The sequence below is a fragment of the Felis catus genome, chromosome F2, assembly GCF_018350175.1.
Source record: "Felis catus isolate Fca126 chromosome F2, F.catus_Fca126_mat1.0, whole genome shotgun sequence".
Taxonomy (NCBI): Eukaryota; Metazoa; Chordata; class Mammalia; order Carnivora; family Felidae; genus Felis; species Felis catus.
The window spans coordinates 38,711,537-38,722,874 of NC_058385.1; positions in this window are offsets into that span (position 1 = coordinate 38,711,537).

Genomic DNA, 11,338 nt, shown 5'->3' on the forward strand with positions numbered 1-11,338 from the left:
AACTCTACCTCTTACTCTTGTTGGCTTGCACATATTCAACAAACATCATCTGTGATATTCCAGGTTCTGTTCTAGGTTAGCAGAAGGAATCAGAATTGAATCAGAAATAGTCATCTACTCTCAAGGAGTTTACCATCCAGCAAAAGGTGAGAAGACAAGTGCATTACAAGACAAGATAGGTGTGATTATTTGCATATTTGTATATGCTTGTGAAAATGAATACAGTCCTGGGTTATTTTTATTTAATAACATTGCAAGGTACTGTAAGAGGTGAAAACAAGGGCCAATGAATCATGATTCACTGATGACTCAAGACAAGGCGATTGTAATTCCGAGTTATTAAAAAGTACTTTTCTTCAAGTTATAATCCACTGACACTGTTGTAGGAGGTAGGGATACCACGGTGAGCAACACTCACAACAATCTGTGCCCTCGTGAAGCTTGTATGTGAAAGAGGCACAGGGTGGAGAGACGAGTAGTGAACGGTTCCTCGTAGGAAGTTTGGTTTTGTCCTTGAGTGAGATAGAAATCATTGGTCTTTCCTGTCTTTTTATGATAAAGAGGCAACTGCAGTGACTAGAAAGATAGGGACTGGAACTCAAAAATAGGGTGATCTTAGAAAATTATTTTGAAGAATCCCAGATTTTCAAGCTTCTGTAAATTTTGACAGGGGTCATGGAAAGAGAGCCCAAAATACAACTTCTGATGGGTTTGGTCATTCCACTGATTACTTAGAGCTACAATCATGTGTACAGTATTGTTGTTGGAAATTGTTAAAATAAAAACAAAATGCCCTTTTTGTTGATTTATGCAAACCATATGTATATGTGTGTGTGTGTATATATATATATCTCACCAAAAATGTACATGTATCCATATAGCTTTTCAGCAGGTGGCATTATAGTGTTTACTCCCTATTATCTCTAAGAATAAACTATTAAATATATACAGTAGACACTTTTTGTTGATTTATGCAAATCGTATGTATATGTGTGTGTGTGTGTGTATATATATATAGCACCAAAAATGTACATGTATCCATATAGCTTTTCAGCAGGTGGCATTATAGTGTTTACTCCCTATTATCTCTAAGAATAAACTATTAAATATATACAGTAGACACATGAATATTTGAATACATTAAAGATGATATGTAATAATGTTTAGAGAGATACCATGGCACCACTCTCTGGATTAGGATGGGTTATTAATATTTCACTCAAGTATCCCTTGAAGACTTATAATAAGTTTTGAAATGATTTGTGACATCTGGTCACCTGCAAGATCATGTGCAAGGGTTATTAGAAGGGAGACTGTCTTCTCCATGGAGAAGCAAGGAATGAGAACATGCTGGGCTATCTGTTGCCATTCTCCTTCCTCTATCTCTCCTTCCTGGAAGAGGAACTCTCCTTCCTCTATCTCTACGTCTGAGTTTTCTGCTCTGTCTTTAGGTTTTGGTTGATATATTCCTCCCTCTGAAAGCTGTTCCTGAAAGGGCTTTTCCTTTAGACAGTGGTTGGTCTTCTATCATAACTCCTGCAGGCCCTGTAGTCATTGAGTCAATGTCTGATTTTCCCACCGAACTGTAATTGTGAGAGAGCCTGGCCTCTTGTTGAGCATTCCTTCTGCCTGGCACACAGTGATGCTATTTGTACATTTTGTGACTGGCCAGCAAACTTCCTGCTATAGGAACTCAGTACCTTCTAAGAAAGGCAGCTCATGGTACTCAAAGAAACATACTTTGCTCTGGAGTGGATATAAACATGTCGGTTTGAGAAAAAAGCTATGTGACTTTGCTTAAGAAAAGTGAGAGAGCTGGGGGGCCATTGGAGGGAAGAGGAGAGGCAGCAAAGTGAGTGCTACAATGAAGAAATGGGGGATTGAGGACCCCTGTTTGCAGCATGGGAAAAAAGAAAAATTGTGGAAGGATAGTTTTAAGTAGTTTGCTGAGGTGTTTCCAGTGTAAACCTTCTCTTCCATCCCTCCTGTGAAATCATCGGTAAATTCTAAATTGCCTGCTAATCCTTTTGAGAGGCTCTATTACTTATGGTGACCCAGAGAAGGAGAAAATTCTGTAATCACAGTGGCTCAGGCAAGAATGAAGGTTAACATGGGAGTGTGGAGACATGATGGTGATATTCCTTGAGAAGCAGATGGAAAATGGAGAGGTGAGAGAGAGAGAGAGAGAGAGAGACCAGGAGAACCCCTGAAGTCCTTGGGGAGGAGGGTGATACTAAACCTTTCCATTCATTTCCCCTCACCTATAACACCTAAAACGGAAAAAAAAAAAAGAGTCAACAAGTCAGAGGAAAATGACTTGGTTTTGGTGTGTAAGAGAATTACCAGCCCATTTCCCCACACATTACAGTGTTAGCTGACCAATCCACAATGGCTGATCAGTTGGAGAATTAGGAGGGTGATCCTGTAAGATGCAGGTAGCCTTACCTTAGCTCAGCCCAGACACCTGCTTTCCCACACCAGAGGGCTTGCACTCAGTGGCCTCATGCAGGTTTTAGAATCAACAAAGCTGAGGCCAAAACTTGGACCTGCCATGTTTGTAAGCCATGAGGCCACTCACCAGCCACTGGAAGTATTTGCCTTGGTTTCTTCACCTGTAACATGGGGGTGACAAGGCAATCCTACAGTGCTGTTAAGAAAATTAAAGGTGATAATACTTGGCATCTGAGGCAAAATCAGTTTTCAGCACATGCAATTTTCCTTTCTGCTCTGGAACAAGTTGATAAAATGCCTTTTGAACTTTTCTCTCTCCTAATGTCTCAAGCAGCAATAAATCATGTTAATTCTGATTCTGCTCTGTGCTTCTTCTAAATCTCAGGTTCCATACCTATAAAATCAGTCAGACTCCATTCTTTGATAATATATCTAACATTTCTTGAGTCTTAGCTTATGCCAGGCTCTTTTATTCCCTTGTGGTAAAACAAACAAACAAACAAACAAACAACCGCCCCCAAAACCCAACTTCTACATGGTAGATGATATTATTATCACTATTTTAAAGTTGAAGAAATTGAGACACTTGCTCAAGGTCACATAGGTAGTAAGTGGGAAAATTGGAATTGAACCCAGAAAACCTGTCACAGAATCCAGTTTTTATCACCAAGAAGTATATCATAGAGTATGTTATTTCTCTATTAGGAGAATGAAGGGTACCTCTGATTAATAATAAATAAAACCTGCTACCTAATTATATTTGACAAGAGAATTAATAATTTTATTTAATATAAAATGGGACACCTGGGGAATGCCGGGCCTCCTTAATTCCATCCCCTAAACTGAAGAAGTCACTATTTCACTACTCTGTGTGGTCCACAGGGCAGCATGGTACCTGGGTGCTTGTTAGCAATGAAAAATCCTGGTCCCTCTCCAGACCTTCTGGATCAGAATGATCAGTTTGACAAGATGCTTTCTATGAAGGTCAAAGTTTGGAAAGCATTGTTTTTGCTCCTGGAACATCAGTGCTCTCATCTCTAGAACGAGGAGCTTGCTCTCGGGTTTCCTCAATCAATTCCAGGGCTTGTGTGTGGTTCTCACCCTTGATGTTGACTCATGCTTTCTGTGCCCATGCTTGAGAGATGAATTCTTTCCTTCTCCTCCGTCTGCATCAATCCCCAAATCCCTCTTTCGAAGAGCTAAAAAAAAGGATGAAGCTATTCTTTATGGAAGCAGAGAGAATACTTGGAAATTCTTCACATTTTACTAAATTGAGTGGTACAGGCAACCTCTTTAACTGGTTTTCCACTTGCACGAATTTTTTTTTTCAGTAGGTTGATCTATCTTTTTCTCATACTTTTTAGTGGGGGTGTTTTTTGTTTGTTTGTTTTAGCGAAATATGTACCTGTCAAGGCCAATATGGCATTATTTAAGATGATTTAGCAGGTGCCCCCTTCCTTCAACAGAAAATACACATGGCCTTTTTACCTTTCATTCCTCACAATACCCAAGGAGGAACAATTTGTTTTCTATTCTTTAAATGTTATTTTGTTACTTTTTTTTTTTGATCTGGGGTATGTTTTTTTATTTAAACAAAATGTAGTGAGCTGAGTCATTTTCTTGTATGTTTTCTTAACTTCCCATAGCAAACTGGAAGGGCTTTGACCAGTATCTGCTAGAGTGAATTTCTGCTAAATTGTTGGGCAGGAATAGTTGACTGGTAAGTGACCTGTGCCCGAGGATTGGCTTCACAGATTTTGATAAATCCATATAGGTCAATAGATAGATCCATTCGTCCATAGATGATAGCTAGCTAGCTGGGTAGCTAGCTGGAGATGGATGGATGGACGGACGGACGGATGGATGGAAAGTGGTTATGTTTCCTGCGAGTATCTTCAGCAGCTACGCCAGCAAGGCATCATCAGCTTTGTAGACCCTGAGACACAAGGAGATGAGCCTACGTATAGTCCCTGTACTTTGATGACAATAAATCTGGATCACTGACAGTAGAGGCTGCAGTTACTCTGACCTCAGATTGTTTTCTTTTTGCAGAAGAAACACATTTCTATAATTGGGCGCTTTTATTCTTTGTATATTTCAATGTGTGCTTAAAAAGAAATCATTCTCACTCCTAAATGAACTTCTCAAAGAAGATATACAAAAGGCCAACAGGCACGTGAAAAGATGCTCAACATCGCTAGTAATCAGGGAAATGCAAATTAAAAGCACAATGAGATATCACCTCGTGCCTCTTAGAAAGGCCATCACCAAAAAGACAAGCAGGGACAAGTGCTGGTGAGGATGTGGAGAAAAGGGAGCCCTTGTGCACTATTGGTGGGAATGTAAACCGGCACAGTCACAATGGAAAACGATATGGAGGATGTTCAAAAAATTAAAAGTAGGACTACCATACGATGCAGCAATTCTACTTCTGGGCATATATCCAAAGGAAATGAAAACAGTAACTCAAAAAGGTATCTATAACCCCATGTTCAGAGCAACATTATTTGTGATAGCTAATACATGGAAATAACCTAAGTTTCCATCAACAGGTGAATAAAGAAGTTGTGAGATATATATGTATATGTATATATGTATATTTATATATATATATATGAAATCAAACTGATAGAAAAAGAAATCAGACTTGTAGATATCAAAGGTGGAAGGTGCAGGGGTGGGGGGCAGTAGAAACTGGCGGAAGGTGGTCAAAAGATACAAACTTCCAACAATGTACAACCTGATGATTAGAGCTAACACCACTTTATGATATACACAGAAATTGATAAGAGAATAAATCCTAAGAGTTCTCACCTCAAGGAGAATTTATTTTCCTTTTCTCTTTTCTTTATAATACATCTATATGAGAAGATGGATGTTAGCTGGACCTATTGTGGTAATCATTTCACAATATGTGTAAATTGAATCACCATGCTGGAGGTCTGAAACTTACAGGGTGATACATGTCAGTTATTTCTCAATAAAACCGGAAAAAAGAGAAATCATTTTCATTATCTAATTTAACATATCCTATGATTATCATAAATAAATACATGAAGAGAAGAGCCCAAATTCACACACTGAATATTCAAGAGCCACTAGTTACAACATTGGTATTTTACTTTTTTTATTCATTTGTTTTTCTTTTTTTGTTTTTTTTTTTAGAGAGAGCAAAGAAGGGGCAAAGAGAGAAGGAGACAGAGAATCCCAAGCAGCTCCACCTTGTCAATATAGAGCCTGATGTGGGGCTTGAACTCACCAACTGTGAGATCATGACCTGACCCAAAACTAAGAGTCGGTTGCTTAACCAACTGAGCCACCCAGGAGGTCCTGTTACAACATTTTTATAAAAACATTCTTCAGTATTTTCAGAGAGTTTTTCAACTCCTTTACAACTATCAGTCATCAGTAAACAGGGAGTGTGTTAAGAATGAATGTCTTTTTTTTTTAATGTTTATTTATTTTTGAGAGAGAGAGTGCACAAGCAGGGAAGGGGCAGAGAGAGAAGGAGACACAGGATCTGAAGCAGGATCCAGGCTCTGAGCTGTCAGCACAGAACCTGATACAGGGCTCGAACCCACAAACCGAGCGATCATGATTTGAGCTGAAGTCAGACACTTAACCGACTGAGCCACCCAGGTGCCCTGATGGATGTCTTAAAATTTGTGCTCCTCATTCCTAGTGCCCAATCTCAAACAAGGGATCCACAACTCCATGTAACTTTTCCTCTGATTTCTGCAAGTGAGAGGATGAGGAATGTTTCTGTAAAATTGCCTGCAAATCAGCTGTAAGCATTTATGCAGCTGGGAAAATGGCCAATTTCTGAAATCTCCACATTCCTACTCTAATGTAGTCTATTTTATTCCTAGGTCTTTTTCTCCTATCCTCACTCAGAAAATACTTTGGTTAATACTGGGAATGATCGCTTATGATTTTAATTTTTTTGACTTAAGTTACAAAATTCAAGCCTCTAATTTTTTTTTTTTTTTTTAATTTTAGGGAGCAAGAGAGAAAAGCAGACTCTACGCTCAGTGAGGAGCCTGACACAGGGCTCAGTCTCATGACACCAAGACCACTCCCCAAGCGGAAATCAAGAGTCAGACACTCAAGGTAGTCGGTTAAGCGTCCGACTTTGGCTCAGGTCGTGATCTCACGGTTTGTGAGTTCGAGCCCCGCGTCAGGCTCTGTGCTGACAGCTCAGAGCCTGGAGCCTGCTTCGGATTCTGTGTCTCCCTCTCTCTCTGCCCCTCCCCTGCTCATACTCTGTCTCTCTGTCTCAAAAATAAATAAAACATTAAAAAAAAAAAAGAGTCAGACACTCAAATGACTGAGCCATCCAGATGTCCCATCAGGCTCCTAATTCTCTAATTGCCCAAACTTTTCACAAATGTCTTATTACATAATGAAAGTGTCACATGAATAAGGACATCAAAATTACCCAGTAGTAGAACTTCAAGCAGTTATTAGAACCTCCCATTCAAACTAACAAAAATTAGGCAGACAGTTTAGACCATAATACCTCCAGGATGACAAATTCAATGAACTTTCTCCCAAGGCAGAGAAGTTGGCATTTTGTTTGCTTGTTTGTTTGTTTTTCTCCCATGACCACATAGCAAGAGGTGATTTAGATTGTCTTCAGATCCCACCTAAACACTTTGCAGACTATAAATGTCTTCTAAACTACTATTTCGGAAAATAGAATCATGCTGTGCGTTGCCTTCAGTTTAAAAATGTGCCTAGTTTTGGGGCGCCTGGGTGGCTCAGTCGGTTAAGCGTCCGACTTCAGCTCAGGTCACGATCTCGCGATCCGTGAGTTCGAGCCCCGCGTCGGGCTCTGGGCTGACAGCTCAGAGCCTGGAGCCTGTTTCAGATTCTGTGTCTCCCTCTCTCTCTGCCCCTCCCCCGTTCATGCTCTGTCTCTCTCTGTCTCAAAAATAAATAAACGTTTAAAAAAAAATGTGCCTAGTTTTTACATACATATATATTTTATACGTATATATGTATATTTATATATACATATGTATATGTCTCTAGACAAGTTGGAAAGGTTAGATATTGCCTTGCTTATTTTGCAAATACCATGCGGATATTCAAAGGTAAATTTAAGATCACCCAGAGCCGTTGGCCCAGAACCCACAACTCCAGCCCTGGGAATTGTTCAAGCCACCAGACTGTTCTGTCTTTCCTGGACTGCCTTTTATACTTATTGCTAAGATTAAAAACTCCTTCCCTAAGTCATTCTTCTCCCACTGTTCAGTCAAGCGTGTCGCCTGTTCCTGGCAGAATGAGCACAATGTGAGCAGAGCTCGGGGAGGTGGAGTCTTTGCACTTCCTCCTCGGTAACACTTGATTGGGAATCTGGAGACTTCATTCCTGGTGGGGTAACAACAACCTTTCCCCCATAATTAATTTCTGTAAGCTGCAGTTCATTAGCGAAAAGAATGACAGCCTCAAGACACTGATACTGGCTTGTGTGTGTGACTCTAAATCTCTATTACCTTATTTAAAGGTGGAGTCGCCATTAATGGTAATAATAATTCAAACATCTTTTAATACCAACAGCAGCTCAACCACCTTAAAAGAATTCTGGTTGCGAGCAAACTAAGCAATTTAAAGGCAGCTCATGTTCTCTCTAAGTTTTTCATGGCTGCTACTGGGAATACTTGATAATTTATGAAGGCTTATACCATCAAATTAATTACATTTTCCGGATGTCACATGTCTTTCTTTTTTTTTTTTTTTAATACCAGCTAGCTCTGAATTATAAGTGAGAATACTGTAGCTATTCATTCCTCCAGTTTATGGAAAATAATATTTGAGCCATCTTAGAAATTCCATTATTCCAGGCACCGTCAGTTAAAGATGTGTCAGCAATTTTTTATTCTTCATCCTCTGTATTTTTGGTTCAAAGTTAGAAGACAGTATCCCAGTTGGGAAGTGATTTTTTCAACACAGTGTGAAAAAACATTGTTAGTCTTTTGAAACTAATTTGAGAGAAGAAGAGCCAGTTGCTGGGGTATTTGAATTTCTTTTAGCATATGGGAATGTGAACAGGTTTAGGATTGAACAGCCCTGGAAAGTCAAATGCATCAGTCCATAGAGCTGGAAGGAAATGGAACTGATTTAATGTGAGGCCACTGCCGATGAGAATCCACATAATGGAAAATAGAGCCCATGGTCCAGCGGCTGTTGTTAACGACCGGTCTTTCCTATTGGTTGTAGACTTGAGATAACACTAAACCAGTACACAGAGGGGTCCTGATTCCAAACGGATTAATTCTCCCTTGTATTTTAAACTCAGTTTAGAATAGGAGTCAGAAACCCTGACTCTGTGCTAACTTAATGTCACCGAACTCATTTTTTTCTCTTGTACAAGGAATATAATAAGAGAAGTTCTCATTTATTCAACACATAGAGAGAGAGCCCCTTTGACTAGTACAGTAGGTAGTTGTACCACAGAAGAGTGGTTAGGGAGAGAAGTTTTAGAATTAGACAAATCCTGCTCTGCTCTTGTGAACTGTGTGCCTTGAGCACATTACTTAATCACACCAGACATTAGCATATCACCTAAAGCAAGCATTGGCAAACTATGGCCTGCGGGTCATACTTGCCCACTGCCTGTTTTTGCAAATAAAGTTCTGGCCATGCCCACTCATTTACATTTTGTCGTCCACTGCTTTTATGCTATTGTAGCAGTGGAGTATCCCAACAGACATCCCATGGCCCACAAAGCCTAAAATATTCATTGTCTGGCCCTTCACAGGAAATGCTTGCCAGCGTGGGATCTAGTAAACAGAAATGATCGTATCGACCTGATAAGGTGATTGTGACAATTGAACAAGATAACAGGTACATATTGCTTAGAACATCGACTGGCCTGGGGCCCCTGGGTGACTCAGTCTTTTAAGCTCTGACTTCGGCTGAGGTCATAATCTCGTGAGTTTGAGCCACGCCTTGGGCTCTGTGCTGACAGCTCAGAGCCTGGAGCCTGCTTCTGTGTCTCTGGCTCTCTCTGCCCCACCCCCGCTTGCACTCTGTCTCTCCAGAATGAATAAATGTTAAAAAAAAGAAAAAAAAGAAAAAAAAAAAGAAAAAAGAACATTGCCTGGCCTGTAGTGAATTCTCATTAACTGTTGGGTCTCGTTTCCTATATTTTGCCAGACATTTGGCTCAGTGATGGAGTGGAGACACCATGACTAGCTATGACACAGCCCCATCCTCAAGCAGCTTAAGCCAACCATCTAGTGTGATACAGTGATAAGAGTAGCACAAGATGCTCAGTGGGCACACAAAGAAGCCATTTTTAATGGCCATCTCTCTCCTATATTGGTTATGGGGTCTACTGTGGCACGTCCTGATCGGGTGGGGGCTGGTGGTACAGGTGGTGAAAGGATTCACCCGAGGCAGAAGAAAAGAGATAGAAGTGTATTGAATACACTGCAGGGGACCAGCGGGCAGGATGAAAAGGAGATACTGTCTGCCATGAGGCGTGAAAACTTTGGGGAACGAATGGAATTTTCCCTTTTTTGGTAATCTTAGGAACTGTGCCTGGTTGTAATTGGTCATTTAGGCCCGATGGCTGTTTTGAGGTGGGTCCCTTCAAGAGCCTGTTTGCATTCAGCTCAGGGGTGGTGTTCAGTGGGCCCTTGTGCCTTGTTCAAATTTCCATTGCTCAAGCCTGTTGCCTAAAAGCAGTCTCTTACATCTGTGACACGGAACATCACGTTTAGTTTTTTTCTTTCTAAGCGTATAAAACGTTTTATAGGTGACTTCTTGGTTATTAATTTTTTAACATTTCTTCTCTCCCACTGTGAAATTGACAGACACTGTGACTGTAAATGGGGGGGGGGGGACTAAAAGCAAGGTGTTTACGTATTAAACTTGGTATGGTGTGAGACCTAGCGTTAAGGCTATTTAGATACTTCCTAGACGTTTGGCAAAATCGGGAGGGCCCCACGTGGCCTACCTGCAGGTCGCCTCCCCTCTCTGCTCCTGAGAATAAGGTCCTCTGGCCAATCAACCTCCCTGTCAAATGGGCCAGGTATACTTCCTGCTTATCCATCCCCCCGAGCAGCAGGCTTCAGTCCTCTGCTGGCCCACAGAATTATTCAAACAAGACAATCACATCCTGGAACCTGAGGATGCCCTGCAGTCTTGGCAGCAGGAAGCCTTCCCCCCGCCACCCCCACCAGCTCCCGGCTGCTCACTCTGTTCCCATTTGAAAGCCCCTGGGGTCTTGCGTGGCATGCGTGTCTGCCTCCCCCAGGCTGTCTGTGCACAATAAACTGCGATTGCTTTCATCGGTCTGGTGTCCTGTGTTGAGCCATCGCGTTAACCTGAGGGGGGGAATCTCTCCCTTAACGACAAGATGACGAGGAGGTGATTAAAACACTCGGCTCAGTGTGCTCTATGACATATCGGAAACTCCTCCAGCCTAGTGTAACCCACTGCTTACTCGTAGGGACATCGGCACTTTGGCATTTTGTGTTTTCTTTTCTTTTTCTTTTTTTTTAAAAGGGCAGAGCCAGAAATCACTTAACCATGATAAAGGTGCTGGACCGGAAGCACCACTGCTTCAGACTTTGTGCAAAACAGCGCGAAAAATATCCTGTGAAATGAGTCCACACGGAACGGGCACTCAGTTGGTCCCCTCGGAGCGAGCACAGCGTTCAAACCGTTTGCCTGTTGCAACAACACGTTTTTATGAAGAGGGTATGTTACGACGCATATCTTGAACTGATTCGACAGCTAATGTCAGCATTAATTAGTATATGAACCAAAAGTAGGGCGAGACGCTGAAATGATAAAAGAAAAAAATCTTACTTCTAAAATTTAGCCTCATTTTCCCCCTAAACATATTTTTTTTCCAGTTAAAGATTTTTAGCAA